The following is an 18,496-nucleotide window of genomic DNA, read 5'->3' as shown; positions in this document are numbered from 1 at the left end:
CAGGGCTTGAACCCGTGTCCCTTGCATTAGCAGGCAGATTCTCAACCACTGCACCACCAGAGAAGCCCCATAGTGTTTTATGTTATAGAGCCTACTATTCTGACATGTTTGTTTTGAAAATTCAACTTTCACAAAAATCTTCACTAATAACAACATATTCTGCATTGTGTGGATAATGTTTAACATTAAGCAAAAGGTCCACATAATTCTGATTAGGAAAACTGGAAGAAAATTGAAAGGTGATTGTGTAATTGTATTTTGCTTAACCCAAATATTTAAATTACTTATAGCCTTAGAGAGCCATTTTCTCGTGGTGTGTTTTACATAATACCTAGCAACACTTCCTCTACTTTTGTTTACGAATCTCATAAACAAATGAATCTCATGCATGCACTAACTAGTAATAATCTGCAATCAAATTCTCTTTGTCTCATTATTCAGAGACTTATTTTACATAAACCTTGAGTGCAAAGTCCTTGAAAGCTTTTATTTTTATTTTATTTATTTATATTATTTAACACCTTTATTGGAGTATAATTGCTTTACGATGGTGTGTTAGTTTCTGCTGTATTTCAAAGTGAATCAGCTTTATATATACATATATCTGCATACCCCCTCCCTCTTACGTCTCCCTCGCACCCTCCCTATCCCACCCCTCTGGGTGGTCACAAAGCACCAAGCTGATTTTGCTGTGCTATGCAGCTCCTTCCCACTAGCTATCGATTTTACATTTGGTAATGTATATACGTACATGAAAATCTCTCACTTACTCCCACCTTGCCCTTTCCCCTACCTCAGTCCTCAAGTCCATTCTCTACATCTGTGTCTTCATTCCTGTCCTGACCCTAGGTTCTTCAGAACCATTTTTTTGTTGTTGTTGATTTTTAGCTTCCATATATATATGTTAGCATATGATATTTGTTTTTACCTTTCTGACTTACTTCACTCTGTATGACAGACTCTAGGTCTATCCACCTCACTACAAATAACTCAGTTTCCCTCCTTTTTATGGCTGAGTAATATTCCATTGTATATATTTGCCACATCTCCTTTATCCATACATCTGTCAATGGACATGTAGGTCACTTCCATGTCCTGGCTACTGTAAATAGTGTTGCAATGAATATTGTAGTACATGACTCTTTTTGAATTATGGTTTTCTCAGGGTATATGCCCGGTAGTGGGATTGCTGGGTCGTATGGTAGCTTTATTTTTAGTTTTCTAAGGAACCTCCAAACTATTCTCCATACTGGCTGTATCAATTTACATTTGTACCAACAGTGCAAGAAGGTTCCCTTTTCTCCACACCCTGTCCAGCATTTATTGTTTGTAGACATTTTTTTGATGGCCATTCTGACCAGTGTGAAGTGATACCTCATTGTAGTTTTGATTTACATTTCTCTCATAATTAGTGATGTTGAGCATCCTTTCATGTGTATATTTTAGAGATTAATCCTTTGTCAGTTGCTTCGTTTGCAAATATTTTCTCCCATTCTGAGGGTTGTCTTTTCATCTTGTTTATTGTTTCCTTTGCTGTGCAAAAGCTTTTAAGTTTCATTGGGTCCCATTTGTTTATTTTTGTTTTTATTTCTATTTGTCTAGAAGGTGGGTCAAAAAGGATTTCGCTGTGATTTATATCATAGAGTGTTCCACCTATGTTTTCCTCTAAGAGTTTGATAGTGTCTGGCCTTACATTTAGGTCTCTAATCCATTTTGAGTTTATTTTTGTGTATGGTGTTAGGGAGTGTTCTAATTTCATTCTTTTACATGTAGCTGTCCAGTTTTCCCAGCACCACTTATTGAAGAGGTCTCTTTTCTCCATTGTATATTCTTGCCTCCTTTGTCAAAGATAAGGTGACCATATATGTGTGGGTTTATTTCTGGGCTTTCTATCCTGTTCCATTGATCTACATTTCTGTTTTTGTGCTAGTACCATACTGTCTTGATTACTGTAGCTCTGTAGTATCGTCTGAAGTCAGGGAGCCTGATTCTTCCACCTCAATTTTTCTTTCTCAAAATTGCTTTGGCTATTTGGGGTCTTTTGTGTTTCCATATCAATTGTGCAATTTTTTCTTCTAGTTCTGTGAAAAATTCCATTGCTAGTTTGATAGGGATTGCATTGAATCTTTAGATGGCTTTGGGTATATAGTCATTTTCAAAATATTGATTCTTCCAATCCAAGAACACGGTGTATCTCCCCATCTGCTTGTATCATCTTTAATTTCTTTCATCAGTGTGTTATAGCTTTCTGCATACAGGTATTTTGCCTCCTTAGGTAGGTTTATTCCTAGGTACCATATTTTTTTTGTTGCAGTTGGAGTGTTTCCTTCATTTCTCTTTCAGATATTTCATCATTAGTGTATAGGAATGCAAGAGATTTCTGTGCATTAGTTTTGTATCCTGCTCCTTACCAAGTTCATTGGTTAGCTCTAGTAGTTTTATGGTAGCATCTTTAGTATTCTCTATATATAGTATCATGTCATCTGCAAGCAGTGACAGTTTTACTTCTTCTTTTCTGATTTGGATTCCTTTTATTTCTTTTTCTACTCTGATTGCTCTGGCTAAAACTTCCAAAACTATATTGAATAATAGTGGTGAGAGTGGACAACCTTGTCTTGTTCCTGATCTTAGTGGAAATACTTTCAGTTTTTCACAGTTGAGAACAATGTTGGCTGTGTGTTTGTCATATATGGCCTTCATTACGTTGAGTTAAGTTCCTCTATGCCTGCTTTCTGGAGAGTTTTTATCATAAATGGGTGTTGAATTGTGCAAAAGTTATTTTTGCATCTATTGACATGATCATATGATTTTTATCCTTCAATTTGTTAATATGGTTTATCACATTGATTGATTTGTGTATATTGAAGAATCTTTGCATTCCTGGGATAAACCCCACTTGATCATGGTGTATGATCCTTTTAATGTGCTGTTGGATTCTGTTTGCTCATATTTTGTTGAGGATTTTTGCATCTATGTTCATCAGAGATACTGGCCTGTAGTTTTCTTTTTTTGTGACATCTTTGTGTGGTTTTGGTATCAGGGTGATGGTGGCCTCGTAGAATGAGTTTTGGAGTGTTCCTCCCTCTGCTATACTTTGGAGGAGTTAGAGAAGGATAGGTGTTAGCTCTTCTCTAACTGTTTGATAGAATTCTCCTGTGAAGCCATCTCTTCCTGGGCTTTTTTTTTGTTTGGAGAATTTTTAATCACAGTTTCAGTTTCAGTGTTTGTGATGGGTCTGTTTATATTTTCTATTTCTTCCTGGTTCAGTCTTGGAAGACTGTGCTTTTCTAAGAATTTGTCCATTTTTCCATGTTGCCCATTTTATTGGCATGTAGTTGCTTGTAGTATTCTCTCATGATCCTTTGTATTTCTGCAGTGTCAGTTGTTACTTCTTTTTAATTTCTAATTCTATTGATTTGAGTCCTCCCTTTTTTTCTTGATGAGTCTGGCTAAGGGTTTATCAATTTTGTTTGTCTTCTCAGAGAACCAGGTTTTAGTTTTATTGATTTCTGTTATTGTTTTCTTCATTTCTTTTTCATTTATTTCTGATCTGATTTTTATGATTTCTTTCTTTCTGCTAACTTTGGGGTGTTTTTGTTCTTCTTTCTCTAATTGATTTAGGTGTAATGTTATGTTGTTTATTTGAGGTTTTTCTTCTTTCTTGAGTTAGGATTGTATTGCTATAATCTTCCCTCTTAGAACTGTTTTGCTGCATCCCATAGGTTTTGGGTCATCATGTTTTCATTGTCATTGTTTTCTAGGTATTTTTTGATTTCCTCTTTGATTTCTTCAGTGATCCCTTGCTTATTTAGTAGTGTATTGTTTAGCCTCCATGTGTTTGTAGTTTTTAGTTTTTTTCCTGTAGTTGATATCTAGTCTTATAAGGTTGTGATTGGAAAAGACGCTCGATACAATTTTAATTTTCTTAAATTTCCCTAGGCTTGATTTGTGACCCAAGATATGATATCCTGGAGAATGTTCCATGAGCACTTGAGAAGAAAGTGTATTCTGTTGTTTTTGAATGGAATGTCCTGTAAATATCAATTAAGTCCATCTTGTTTAATGTGTCATTTAAACCTTGTGTTTCCTTTTTTATTTTCATTTTGGATGATCTGTCCATTGGTGAAAGTGGGGTGTTAAAGTCCCATACTATGATTGTGTTGCTGTCAATTTCCCCTTTTATGGCTGTTAGCATTTGCCTTATGTATTGAGGTGCTCCTATGTTGGGTGCATAAATATTTACAATTATTATATCTTCTTCTTGGATTGATCCCTTGATCATTATGTAGTGTTCTTCTTTGTCTCTTGTAATAGTCTTTATTTTAAAGTCTATTTTGTCTGATATGAGAATTGCTACTCCAGCTTTCTTTTGATTTCCATTTGCATGGAATATCTTTTTCCATCCCCTCACTTTCAGTCTGTATGTGTCCCTAGGTCTGAAGTGGGTCTCTTGTAGACAGCATGTATACAGGTCTTTTTTTTGTATACATTCACACAGTCTTTGTCTTTTGGTTGGAGCATTTAATCCACTTACATTTCAGGTAATTATCAATATGTATGGTCCTATTACCTTTTTCTTAATTGTTTTGGGTTTTTTATTGCAGGTCTTTTCCTTCTCTTGTGTTTCCTGCCTAGGGAAGTTCTTTTAGCATTTGTTGTAAGGCTGTTTTCGTGGTGCTGAATTCTCTTAGCTTTTGCTTGTCTGTGAAGGTTTTAATTTCTCTGTCAAATCTGAATGAGATCCTTGCTGGGTAGAGTAACCTTGGTTGTAGGTTTTTCCCTTTCATCACTTTAAATATGTGCTGCTCCTCCCTTCTGGCTTCCAGAGTTTCTGTTGAAAGATCAGCTGTTAACCTTATGGGGATTCCCTTGTGTGTTTTTTGTTGTTTTTCCCTTGCTGCTTTTAATATTTGTTCTTTGTATTTAATTTTTGATAGTTTGATTAATATGTGTCTTGGGGTGTTTCTTCTTGGATTTATCCTGGATGGGACTCTCTGTGCTTTCTGGACTTGATTAACTATTTCCTTTCCCTTATTAGGGAAGTTTTCAACTATAATCTCTTCAAATATTTTCTCAGTCCCTTTCTTTTTCTCTTCCTCTTCTGGGACACCTATAATTCAAATGTTGGTGCATTTAATGTTGTCCAAAGGTTTCTGAGACTGTCCTCAATTCTTTTCATTCTTTTTTCTTTATTCTGCTCTGCAGTAGTTATTTCCACTATTTTATCTTCCAGGTCACTTATCCGTTCTTCTTCCTCAGTTATTCTGCTATTGATCCGTTCTAGAGAATTTTTAATTTCATTTATTGTGTTGTTCATGCTTGTTTGTTTGCTCTTTAGTTCTTCTAGGTCCTTTTTAAACTTTTCTTGTATTTTCTCCATTCTATTTTCAAGATTTTGGATCATCTTTACTATCATTATTCTGAATTATTTTTCAGGTAGACTATTTCCTCTTCATTTGTTAGGTCCGGTGGGTTTTTGCCTTGCTCCTTCATCTGCTGTGTGTTTCTCTGTCTTCTCATTTTGCTTAACTTACTGTGTTTGGGATCTCCTTTTTGCAGTCTGCAGATATGTAGTTCCCATGGTTTTTGTTGTCTGCCCCCAGTGGGTAAGGTTGGTTCAGTGGGTGTGTACGCTTCCTGGTGGAGGGGACTAGTGCCTGTTTTCTTGTGGATAAGGCTGGATCTTGTCTTTCTGGTGGGCAATACCATGTCCGGTGGTGTGTTTTGTGGTTTCTGTGAACTTAGTATGATTTTAGGTAGCCTCTCTGCTAATGGGTGGGTTTGTGTTCCTGTCTTACTATTTGTTTGGCATGCGGTGTCCAGCACTGGAGCTTTCTGGTCGTTGAGTGCAGCTAGGTCCTAGCGTTGAGATGGAGATCTCTGGGAGAGCTCTCGCTGACTGATATTACATGGGACTGGGAGGTCTCTGGTGAACCAATATCCTGAGCTCGGCTCTCCCCCCTCAGAGGCTCAAGCCTGACACCTGGCAGGAGCACCAAGACCCTGTCAGCCACACAGCTGAAATAATAGAAAATGGATTTATGCTTTCTGATGTTTTCACTTCCGTTTATTATGATTTTCCATCCTGTCACACTTCAATATTTTGCTATTGCCTGTGGGAATCTTTTCATCTTTCCTTTGGAGCCACTAGCTAATCTTCATTGTTCCAACATTTTCACTTCACTTCAGAAAATGTTCTACCTTGTGAACAACTTCCTTGATGTTATTGCTTCAGACATTTGTTTGCTCTCACACGCTGGCCCATTCCTGCACCCAGCCACTGACATCAAGGCTCCCTCTTAACTGATGCAGCCTTCTGTCTTCTCTCCTTGAAGGCTTTTAAATGAATATATAAAATGCCAGGACATCTAGAATCAGGGGCGTTTGTAGTAAAACTCTTCATGTTGTCTGCAAGTTTCATTCTTCTGTTTGACCGTCGAGAAAGCATGCCACCTTTACACTTTTCTGTTCTCCTTTTCATGGGCACCAGGAAAAGGACATGTCTTAGTACCCACAAAACCTTCAGGTTGCAAATATGTCTAGGCTTTTAGCTTTGGATATATATTATTCCTCTTATGGTGAAACACAGAAGTTTACATCTGAAACATAAATTGGAACTATTTTCATAATGGCATTCCATTTAAGCAGTGGATATAAAAAGGAAGAATACAACAGAGTTAACTAGATATTTTTAGTGAGAAAGGTGAAAAAGGTATTCTCAGCAGTAAATTGCATACCTAGAAATGCATATCAATATTTTGATTTCAGGCTGTCTGCAGTTTCAGTTAAGCCATTTTATAAACCATATTCTTGTTTTAATCTCCCCAGTCAATTTTTTAATACCTGAGTGAGTATACGTGGAGAAAACAATACGTGGAGCAAACCACATGAAAACATGTAAGTTTTCCACATGGAGAATTCCCTCTCCAGGTATTTTAAAAGACAGAAGCCCAAAACTAACCCCAGATGAATTGAACCAGAATATTTTTGTTTTGGGGTTGGGAGGGTTACTTTATAATGATCCACAGTTCATTCTGGCTCTCACAGACATTGAGATTCAATATATTAGAAACAGTTTATAGTGTTGGGGAACAAAGAAGTTGAAGGCCAATCATTCCAGGACTCAAACTTTAGACTGAGCTTGGCCACTGCTGAACTACAACACCTGAAGTTCAGGGTGGATCAGAAACCGTGACTCTCTTCCTCATCCTTATATCTTCAGGGCTGGTCTAGTGTCTGACACATGGTAGGGTTTCAGTACGTGTTTGTTAAGTGAATTAATAAATAAAGGGGTGAATTGCTTTCTCTCTTTCAAGAGAAGAAACTTTAAGAAATAACAAAGGCTGTTTGCTACCACATTTTCCTGGAAAGGACACATATTTGATTGATTTAATCAGGACCAATTTTTGAAGGTCAGACTGTCCATTAAATTCTGTGTGAGGAGAGGCATTTGGGGTGTCAAATAGGAGTTTGTTCAGGTCTCCAGTGAGCATTAAAAAGAAGGTTGTGGGAGGATTTGTAAGAAGATGATTACTTCTCCTTGATACCTTAGAAGGAGAGTTCAAAAGGAAATTGACTTTGATTTTCTTGATTTCTTGAGGATATAATGCAAGTCTTTTTCCCCCTCTGGGGTAGTGAAATGAGATTGCAAGGGTCAAAGACAATGATTTATGGATGTGGTCTTTGAACTAGGTGTCTTGAATTAAAAAAAATAAAAAGTACTGCATTTCATGGTCTTTCCTGATAAACTACAGAAAGAAGTAATACTGATTCAATGCAATGCTTTCTGATGGAGTGTTGCTGGGACAAATTGTTATAAGCAGATTATGTTCCAGACGTCTTAACTGTGTTTTGAAAATTACCAGAATTCACTTTCTGTTTGTTTGCTTTTGTTTTTGAGGTTACAGCCTTGGGATGAGACCATTTATAGGAGAATGTGTTTCTTAGCTCTCCTTCCTAGACATAGCAAGCTTTGTAGTCAGATTTTGTGATCAAGTGTCAATGTGAAATATATTTCTCTAATTTATATAGTTTCTGTGGCAGAATTTGAAAAAAAAACTAAAATATTGCATTTCTCATAAGAAGAAGTAGTAACTTTAGGTAAAAATGCTTTGTAAGTAATTTGGACAAATTTTGTTTGAAGTAAATCTATTGTTTAGGTAAAAAGAAAAGTTCTTAATAAACTGACAATTTGCTAATAAGTGAATATCATAAGATGTTTAAATACAGCATCTAAATTATTACTCAAATTTTTCCACTTTTTTTGATGGCTTGGAGTTCTATTAAGAGCCTATAAATAGAGTAATCTGCATTGATTTGGAAGATAATATTTATACATTGTCAATTGAATTGTACAGGAACACCACTGGTGATTTCTTTATATCTTGACTCAAAATCCTTAGGGGGAGCTCAATTTGTATGTCAGAAAATATGGTGGCCTACTCACTGTAGGCAGTAATGCAGATTTGCTCTCTATATGCGTTCAGCTGAAATTAAACTGTAAGTCCTTGCTGCTTTAAGTGAGATTCGTGAAACTTGTTAGAAAAACAGTAATTCAGGCCTGTCTTCATATCTACAGAATTAGAATCAGCCTTTTGACAAAGAACCTAGGTGAATAATTGGATGCATGTTGAAGTTTGATAGCACTCTTCCAGGCTTTTAGAATGTAAAATAAGGCATCCACTGCATAGAAAATCTAACTCACAGACAAGACCATCTTTTCATTATTGTAAGATTAGACATAAGAAGCAGTATTAGTCTTGGGTTTCTCTAGTAACAATTTTAAACCTGTTAGAACACCTAAATTAATGTAATCAAATACACTATAATCTTATATGATATCATATCATATTTTTACATTAGAATTGGATCAAAATTTCAGAAAGTAGATGCCAGTGTTTTCTTTCTACAGGTAAAGAATCTGAGACCTTGAGAGGTAAAATGGCACACTCAAGCTTCCACAGCTGGTAAGTGGCAGAGCTCTGACTACTGTGAAGGTGTCTGGAATCCAGTCAAGGACTCACCAAAAAGAGATGCTTTCTTCACTCTGCAAATTCACTAAATATCTTTATATAATTTTTTATTTTGAATTTAATAAATGTATACCTGTCATTCATATGAAAAAAAATCTGTGCATAAATATGTGTATATAACACGTACTATACCAGTATGTAATGATGGTTATATAGCAGAAAAGAAGTTAAGGGTTATTTCAGTTGGTAGAACAAGCAAATATGCACAAGAAAATATTTGCAACTATTATATATTAAAAAATCTGCTGCGAGTGATATTTTTATGTGGTGTGTGATATATGATGAGGGATCTGACTTGTATGTATACGCATGGTTTTGTGTATGTGTGTGTGTGTGTGTGTGTGGTAAAGAGTTTAATTCTTATCTTCGATTATAGTAAGTCAATAGAAAATGGCTAATTTGACAAAATGAGGGAGAAAGAGAGAGAGAGAAAGAGAAACGGAATGATAAGCATATTACTTAGAAATATAGAGGTAGCTTACCAAGGTGCAGCTAGAAGACATGGACTATGTTGCCTCTGGAAACATGGGTGGGCAAGGATGTTTTAATGGTTGGCCCTTTTCCATTAAAAGCCTATATTTTGGTAGGCCTACCTATCATCTACCAAAAGCCTGTAATAACTTTTAAAGATATGTTTAAACTTTCAAAAGGAGAGAAAAAAAGGAAATACATCATGGTTCACCTTATGTACAGTTCAACAAAAGAATTCAACAAAACACATGCAGATCAGTTGATTCTGAAAGTAGTTGATTCTGAAAATAGTGCACTGTGTTTAACTGGCAATTTCAGTTGGGTTGCAGGAATCTGGAAGTATAACCTGAACTCACTTCTATTCAGCACCTTGGCAAAGCTCAGATGAGTAAAACAATGTTATTAGAGGATTGCCATAATTACCATAGTAGAAAAATATTTCTCTAAAAAGAATACCAGAAAATATAGTTACTAAAAAACATTTCTTGAGTATCAGTAGGGGGCACTAAGATTCCACCGAAAAGAAATTAATAACCCTGGAGCAGTCATAAATTATTTGTTTTCTTACTTTAACTTTAAAGGGAAAACATCATAAACTCTATGCTTTTTTAACTTCAGTATAGGTGGCGGAAATGCTTTTCCTCTTAACCCTTTTAACAAGAAGATGCATTTAACTGTTTTCTTTAACTGGAAATTTATCTATTTTTTCTCTTATTTTCACCTCTGTCTGGTGTGCCTCTTATTCAGCATTCAAATGCAATGCTAGTTTGCTTACTTTGTCAAAAATAGAGCAATTGGGTTTTTCACAGATAAATAACTTCCTAATAAATGACCTTCTGCAAGAAGCTCTTTTAAAATGAAGCAAGAGTGTGTTTACTGGAAGTTGGAGCCAAGAAGGAAACTGTAAGAACAAAAATAAGATTTGTACAACCAACCCTCCTCACCCGCCCCCAAAATAATGAAAACACCATTCCTCAACGAGGACCACACTAAAAATAATTCTAAATATGAGAAGAAACTAAAACTATAATCATGTTTTGAATGGCCATTGAATATTAATCTCACAGTTAAAGAAAAGATGTCTTTTATCCACAAAGGACATTAGCAAATTAGGGAAAAAACAACATAGATAAACTACGAAGGGGTGAAATCATATTGGTGGATTTTCATGTTTTCTTCAATACTGGTTCCTTTAAATATTAAGAAAACATAAAAACTCTAAATTGCCATCTTAAATTAGAAATAATCCCAGAAAAGAATCAGGGTTATCTGGAAGCAAAAGAACAGCTTTATTGTTCCCAAGGTTTGCAAACCAGGGATACAAAGGCTTCCTCTGTAACTGAAAGTGTGTTTCTCCTATTTTTCACCCTGTGAAGGGGGTGAGGGATTTTTAAAAGCAAAAACCTTGAAAGCCACAGTTGGGAGACTTGTAAGGAGGTTGGATGGTCCTTGCAGCCTGACCACAAGTCCTTGCAACTGGACCGCAAGTTTTTTTTTGTTTGTTTGTTTTATTTATTATTTATGGCTGTGTTGGGTCTTCGTTTCTGTGCGAGGGCTTTCTCTAGTTGCGGCAAGTGGGGGCCACTCCTCATCGCGGTGGGCGGGCCTCTCACTGTTGCGGCCTCTCTTGTTGTGGAGCACAGGCTCCAGATGCGCATGCTCAGTAGTTGTGGCTCACGGGCCCAGTTGCTCCGCGGCATGTGGGATCTTCCCAGACCAGGGCTCGAACCCGTGTGCCCTGCATTAGCAGGCAGATTCTCAACCACTGCGCCACCAGGGAAGCCCTGGACCGCAAGTTTTTGATGGTTGCCTCTTATCCAAGCTTCTCCCTAGGGACTTTATCCAGGTAGGACCCTTAGCAGCATCATCAGAAGTCCTTATAGTTTTTGTTCATGGTTTTTTCTAAGAACACAGGGTACGTGACTGAAGTCCAGGTGTGTCATGATTGCCTGGTTCCATTTTGGGTCGCTTTTGGCCACCCCGGGTCAATTTTCGATGTTGTTTCCATAGGGCATTTCTCTCACTTTTACCTTTCTTTAGGGATTTTATTTTTTTCTTACAAATTAGAATAATTTTGAAGTATATTGCTAACGGGTGTTCAGTGTAATATTTTGGACTTGGCTGTATATTTTTTTTTCCGTATCCTTTTTTGTGTTTGTAACTACCAAAAAAATAAAAAATCAAAAGAAAAACAATAAAAAACACAGTTTAAAATGTAGGCTTTCGTTTTGGTTACACTGACCATCTTTTTAGGTAATTTGTGGATTCCTAATGAATGGCAGGAGAAGTGGCATTGCTAATGGATTTATGCTGATTTTGCTTATTGTATTGTAGATCTAATAAACCAGGCTGAGATCATAGAATTGTAGATCTGTGAAGAACTCTCTCAACAACCCTTTTATTTTACAAATGAGAAATCTTTAAGTACAGAAAGGTCACTCAGAAACCTTTAAAAACAGAAGTGAATTATTCGCCTTGGTAGCAAAACTGGAAGAAAATTCCAGGTCTCCTGACTTCAATCCAGAGTTACTTCATGCCATGATGCCTTTCTGTGTGAAGAATAATTGATTCACTCTCAGAGTAATAGATTTCTTTAGCAACGATTTGGAAAACAACCTGAACCCTAAGGAAAACAAGTGAATGTTGATCTTATCTGCATTTGGATAAACAGCATTGTACTTAGAGGTGGAGGATATTACACGTTGATACAGAAAAATGGATTTCTAAGACTATTAAGGAATGACTCAAAGAGCATGTCACTTATTGGATTCTTTTATTGGTTTTGTCTGTGAGTACAGGTGAAGTACTGTTCCAAAGAAGCCATATCAGAAATGAGGAAAGATCTCCAGCAAGGACAGATAGTTTTAAATAAGACTGATATTGCTTTGTGTCAGAACTCTTAAGAATGGCACAAAAATGAAAACCTCAGCTCTAAACCTAAAGTATATTCTCTCTCCACCAGTTACACAATTTGAGTTGTGTGCCTTGTTTGCATTTGGCTGACTGTGCTGGTTCAGTCCATTTTTGCCCTCCTTCTCTTCAATATAATTAAATCAAATTTATACGCTGAGTCTGTGATGACTCAGTCTGGCTGTTAGCTGCCAGTAAAATGCTTTGCTCTCTACATTTCATGCTGGTTCCCTTTCCATTAACAAAAATGGAATTTTCAGGCTTCATTACAAGATTAAACTTCTGATAGAATTAAAGATTGTTGATCCTTTCTTACCAGTTCCAAAGCAATTTTCCTCTTGGGACCTACCACCCTGAAAACTAGAACCCCAAACTACAATTTCTCCAGGGATACATTTTTTCTGTTCAGCAGGGAATAGTTTGGTAATATATTATCAAACTTGGCAGCGGAGTTAAACAATGTAAAATGGAATGATTTGAAATGAATGAAAGAATCTAATATAATGGTGTATATAACCACCTCAAAATACTTATGAGATGTGCTGCACCACATTACCTGTGACTTCAGAGACACAATTGTTTAAGATTTTTATAAAATAACACAGAATGTTATCCAACCTCTTAAAACAATAATTTTTTTCTTTTGCCTTTTGACATTGAAGATGCACTGTAAATTTTCAAGAGGCTAAAAGACAGGTTTCCTTCGCCCTCAATGCAAATATGTTAAGATAGTGTTAATTTTCTTGTTCACACAAGAATTAAGTTTCCGGTCTATTTTTGTCATGTCGATAATAGCCACTGATGGTAATAAAAGTGATAACTAAATAACTAGATAAATAAATGAAATACTGTTAAGTCTCTCTTTTCCCTTGTTATTTTGTTCTTTCTTTTCTTTTCCTGTTTATATGAATGAAAAGAGATAGCCTGATGCCTTTTTCAAGGGAATGTGTTAAAATTTCATGCTTAAAACCATGTCTGGAGAAGGCCTTGTATCTTACTTAGCTTGAGAAAGGAGTGTTTGCTAATCTAAATGGAGAATGTTTATTTCTTATTGTATCATTTCAGTTGAGTGTTTTTCTCAAAAAGCTTAATATTGGGTCTAAGAATTGCCATTAGACCAGAGAACTATATGCAGATAACTGAAGACATTCCTCCCCAGCCATTTTCATTTAAGCTTCTTCTTATCAAAGAATAAAGAGCCAACTTAGACCATTATCTGTTATATGTATTCACTGTACATAGAATGCTTTGTTAAACCCCACAATCTGAGGTCAAACTATATATGCAAATGAAATGATTTTGTATATAAGAATGCTCTAAAGAATCCACACAAAAAGCTAGTGGAGTTAATAAACAAGTTCATCAATGTGGTAAGATATAAGATCAATAAACAATAACAACAACAACAAACACCCACATTTTGTCTGTAAGATAATTGAAAACTAAGGCTGGGATGGGCATGAAATTAAGCTAAAACCACCAGTAGTAAATTGCAGAACAGAGTTTTGAGTTCAAATCAGTCTGACTTTAATACACGTTTTTTTCCACCCTCCCTCCAACTATCTCACAGTTTCTTCTGCGTTCAGTTCAGTGACTCAATGAATATTTTTAAATAAATGGAAGAATTTTATTAAATAAAAAGTACCACACTTAAAACATTTGTATGCCATTATCATAAAAAAATTTCCATTTATTCATTGTCTGGATCAAAAAAAAAAAAATTGAAACTCTCTTTGAGACTAATAGCATAATAAGGGCTGCCTTTTGACCTGTGTGACACTAATGATATACAGCAAACTCTAAACAAGGTTTTATCCCCCTGGAACTCAAGGGATGCTGGCTGCAGTTCATCTCTCAGATTTGGCAGCATCTCTGGTACTGTAACTCTAGGGCAGGATCTCATTGCTTTTCCTTACCTTTGATTTCTGGTCTTGCTATCTCTTTGCTGTGAGTTAGCAGAAGGATGTTATTGCATTAAAGGCGGAGAACTTGAGCTAGGCTGGAAGAAAGTTGGGTTGTAAACATTCTTGGAATCATGAGGAGTTTTGTAGTTAGGTCCTAAAGATAATATTGAGAAAGAGTCAGGAGAAAGTGAAACCAGTCTCTGGGAAGCATAATGGGAGGACAGGAAGGAGGGGTACGGAATCCAGGATTGGAAACTAAGGTATTATTATAGCTCAACTACTCACTGTATGTGCATCTCTGGTTCTGAAGGCTAAAAAGATAAAAATAAATTTCACTAAAATGTTATCAATGCATACTATAATCAAGCAAAATAATGATCTCTCTCCCTAAAAAAAACAGTATGTCACTCATTACATGTCCTAGGGATTTAAAAATTCTGGCCTCTACATCTCCCAGCCATCAATTGTTTGTAATGGCTTAGTAAAAGGAATAATTTTGTTTTAGTTTACTAGCTTTATGCATTTACTCTCTCTTAGCTGAAATGAGGGATGGAATTTGAATTCTAAAATCATGCACTTCTGTTCCACACAGTAAGTTAATTTTCAAGTTCATCAGATGTGTATTTATATGGTGATAGTATCTGTCACATAAACATTTTGTCAATCACTGCCTTCCTTCTGTTCTGATACACTACAAATTCCATCTAAAATGTGACAAATACTTTGCTTGTTCTAAGTATAAATTGATTGTGGCAATGACAAGTGTTTTGCCAAATCGCATATGCTCTATTATTATGTTGCATTAACCAAAGTAATCATTGAAGTTTTAAATTAAAAAAAATAAATATCTAGGTCAAAATTAAATCATGAAATGATTTTGCTTTTGCCCTTTAAATTCTTTTATCTTTTGAATAAACATTTATCTAAAAGAACTATAAATATATAAACTAACCCAAGATCTTAAATTATAAAACCAATCAGAATGTGTGAAATAGCAATAGAATCTGATGAATAAATCAAGTTATCCTTCCTTTTTTTGTACTGGTATTTTGCTTGGTTATACTATGTATGAAACAGATGACCTTTTTCCTTTAACAGATAATGGCACATCACTCTTGACAGTCATCACAGTAATAATTCCTTTGAGCAAAAATCACCAGTGAATGATAAAATTAGTGAGCAAAATTTGAAGTGAAATTAGAATATTTATATGGTCTCAAAGTGTCTCTGCTTAAATACTTATTAATTACAAAGGTATAAATATTAACTTTACAGTGGAGAAACCTAGCAGGCACAGCCTTAACCAAGTGATCAAAATTAACATCACCTTAATGGGACAAATTAACATTATGTGTCTCTTGACATGATACACTGAGAGGAACACCCATTATTTCTTTGATATTATTGCCAAAAGTATATAACCTGAATCTATGAAAAAACATCAGACAGGCCCACACTGAGGGACATTCTACAAAGTAACTAGCCTTAACTCTTCACAAGTGTTAAGACAAAAGCAACCCTGAGGACCTGTTCTATATTTAACAAACATGGAATTAAATATGTGTGTTGCTATATTGGATCATGAACAGAAAAAGACATCAATATGTAATCTTATGACTTTGACCATCACATTTTTTATATAAGAGAATATCTTTTGTTTTAGAAAATATACAGTGAAGTATTTAGAGCTAAAAGGGCATATCTCTGTAAATTATGCTCAATATTTTCAAGAAAAAATAAAGAATTAAAGAGAATAAAGCAAGTGTGTGAAATGTAAATATATGAGGATTTGAGAAAGCTATGTGAGAACTGTTTGCATTTTTTGCAACTTTTCTTGTAAGTCAGATGTTATTACAAAAACGTTTAAAAAACAGAGTAATGGCAAAAATTTGGAATTTTGAGATGATGTCAAAGGGAAGAGAACAAATAATTAAAATTTTCCCAGTCCCCAGTGAACGCACAGAGTGTCCGAGCCCACCTCCCGGGTTTCAGCAGCAGTGAACCAGGTGGCGGATTTCAGATAATCAGACTCCACCTTTAATTTCACCTGCGTTGGCCGCACCAAAAGTGACTCTCAAGGCTATTGGAGCTGCTACACCAGGCAAGACCTTCAAGATGGTGGGAGAGTAAGACTTGGAGATCACCTTCCTCCCCACAAATACATCAGAAATATATCTACATGTGAAGTAACTCCTACAGAACACCTACTGAACGCTGGCAGGAGACCTCAGACCTCCCAAAAGGCAAGAAACTCCCCACGTACCTGGGTAGGGCAAAAGAAAAAAGAAAAAACAGAGGCAAAGAATAGGGACGGGACCTGCACCAGTGGGAGGGAGCTGTGAAGGAGGAAAGGTTTCCACACACTAGGAAGCCCCTTTGCGGGCAGAGACTGCGGGTGGCAGAGGGGGGAGCTTCGGATCCACGGAGGAGAGCGCAGCCACAGGGGTGCGGAGGGCAAAGCGGAGAGATTCCCGCACGGAGGATCGGCGCCGAGCAGCACTCACCAGCCCGAGAGGCTTGTCTGCTCCCCCGCCGGGGCGGGCGGGTGCTGGGAGCTGAGGCCCCGGCTTCGGAGGTCAAACCCCAGGGAGAGGACTGGGGTTGGCGGCGTGAACACAGCCTGAAGGGGGCTAGTGTGCCACAGCTAGCCAGGAGGGAGTCCCGGAAAAAGTCTGGAACTGCCTAAGAGGCAAGAGAACATTGTTTTGGGGTGCGCTAGGAGAGGGGACTCAGAGCACTGCCTAAGTGAGCTCCAGAGACAGGCGCGAGCCACGGCTATCAGCGCGGACCCCAGAGACGGGCATGAGATGCTAAGGCTGCTGCTACAGCCACCAAGAAGCCTGTGTGCAAGCACAGGTCACTCTCCACACCGCCCCTCCCGGGAGCCTGTGCAGCCTGCCACTGCCAGGCTCCCGTGATCCAGGGGCAACTTCCCTGCGAGAACGAATAGGCGTGCCTCAGGCTGGTGCAGCGTCTTGCTGGGTTCTGCTGCTGCAGGCTCACCCCGCACTCCGTACCCCTCCCTCCCCCCTGGCCTGAGTGAGCCAGAGCCCCCTAATAAGCTGCTACTTTGACCCTGTCCTGTCTGAGCAAAGAACAGATGCCCTCAGGTGACCTACACTCAGAGGTGGTGCCAAATTCAAAGCTGAAACCCAGGAGCTGTGCGAACAAAGAAGAGAAAGGGAAATCTCTCCCAGCAGCCTCAGGAGCAGTGGATTAAATCTCTACAAACAACTTGATGTACCCTGCATCTCTGGAATACCTGAATAGAGAAGGAATAATCCCAAATTGAGGGAGTGGACTTTGGGAGCAATGATATATATATTTTTTTTTCTTTTTCTGAGTGTGTATGTGTACGCTTCTGTGCGTGATTTTGTCTGTATAGATTTGCTTTTACCATTTGTCCTAGGGTTCTGTTTGACCTTTTTTTTTTTTTTTTGAATAGTTTTTAGTGCTTGTTATAATTGGTGGATTTGTTTTTTTGGTTTGGTGGCTCTCTTCTTTCTTTCATTCTTTGTTTTTTTACTTTTTATTATTTTAATTTTTAATAATTATTTTTTATTTTAATAACTTTTTAAAATTTATTTATTTATTTATTTTTCTTTCTTTTATTCTGAGCTGTGTGGTGCTCTGGCTAGGTGTCAGGCTTGTGCCTCTGAAGTGGGGGAGCTGAGTTCACGACAATGGTCCACCAGAGACCTCCCAGCTCCAATAATAACAAATGGCAAAGATCTCCCAGAGATCTCCATCTCAACGCCAAGACCCAACTCCACTCAAGGATCAGCAAGCTACAGTGCTGTACACCCTATGCCAAACAACTAGCAACACAGGAACACAAAGCCACCCATTAGCAGGGAGGCTGCCTAAAATCATAATAAGGTCACAGACACCCTAAAACACACCACTGAACGTGGACCTGACCACCAGAAAGACAAGATCTAACCTCATCCACCAGAACACAGACACTAGTCCATTCCACCAGGAGGCCTATAAAACCCACTAAACCAACCTTAGCCACTGGGGGCAGACACCAAAAACAACAGGAACTACGAAGCTGCAGCCTGAGAAAAGGAGACCCCAAAAACAGTAAGTTAAGCAAAATGATAGGACAGAGAAACACACAGCAGATGAAGAAACAGGTAAAAACGCACCAGACCAAACAAAGGAAGAGGAAATAGG

Source organism: Balaenoptera physalus (assembly GCF_965194825.1).
Source record: "Balaenoptera physalus genome assembly, chromosome: 4".
In the NCBI taxonomy this organism is placed as follows: Eukaryota; Metazoa; Chordata; class Mammalia; order Artiodactyla; family Balaenopteridae; genus Balaenoptera; species Balaenoptera physalus.
This window is presented reverse-complemented; position numbering follows the sequence as displayed.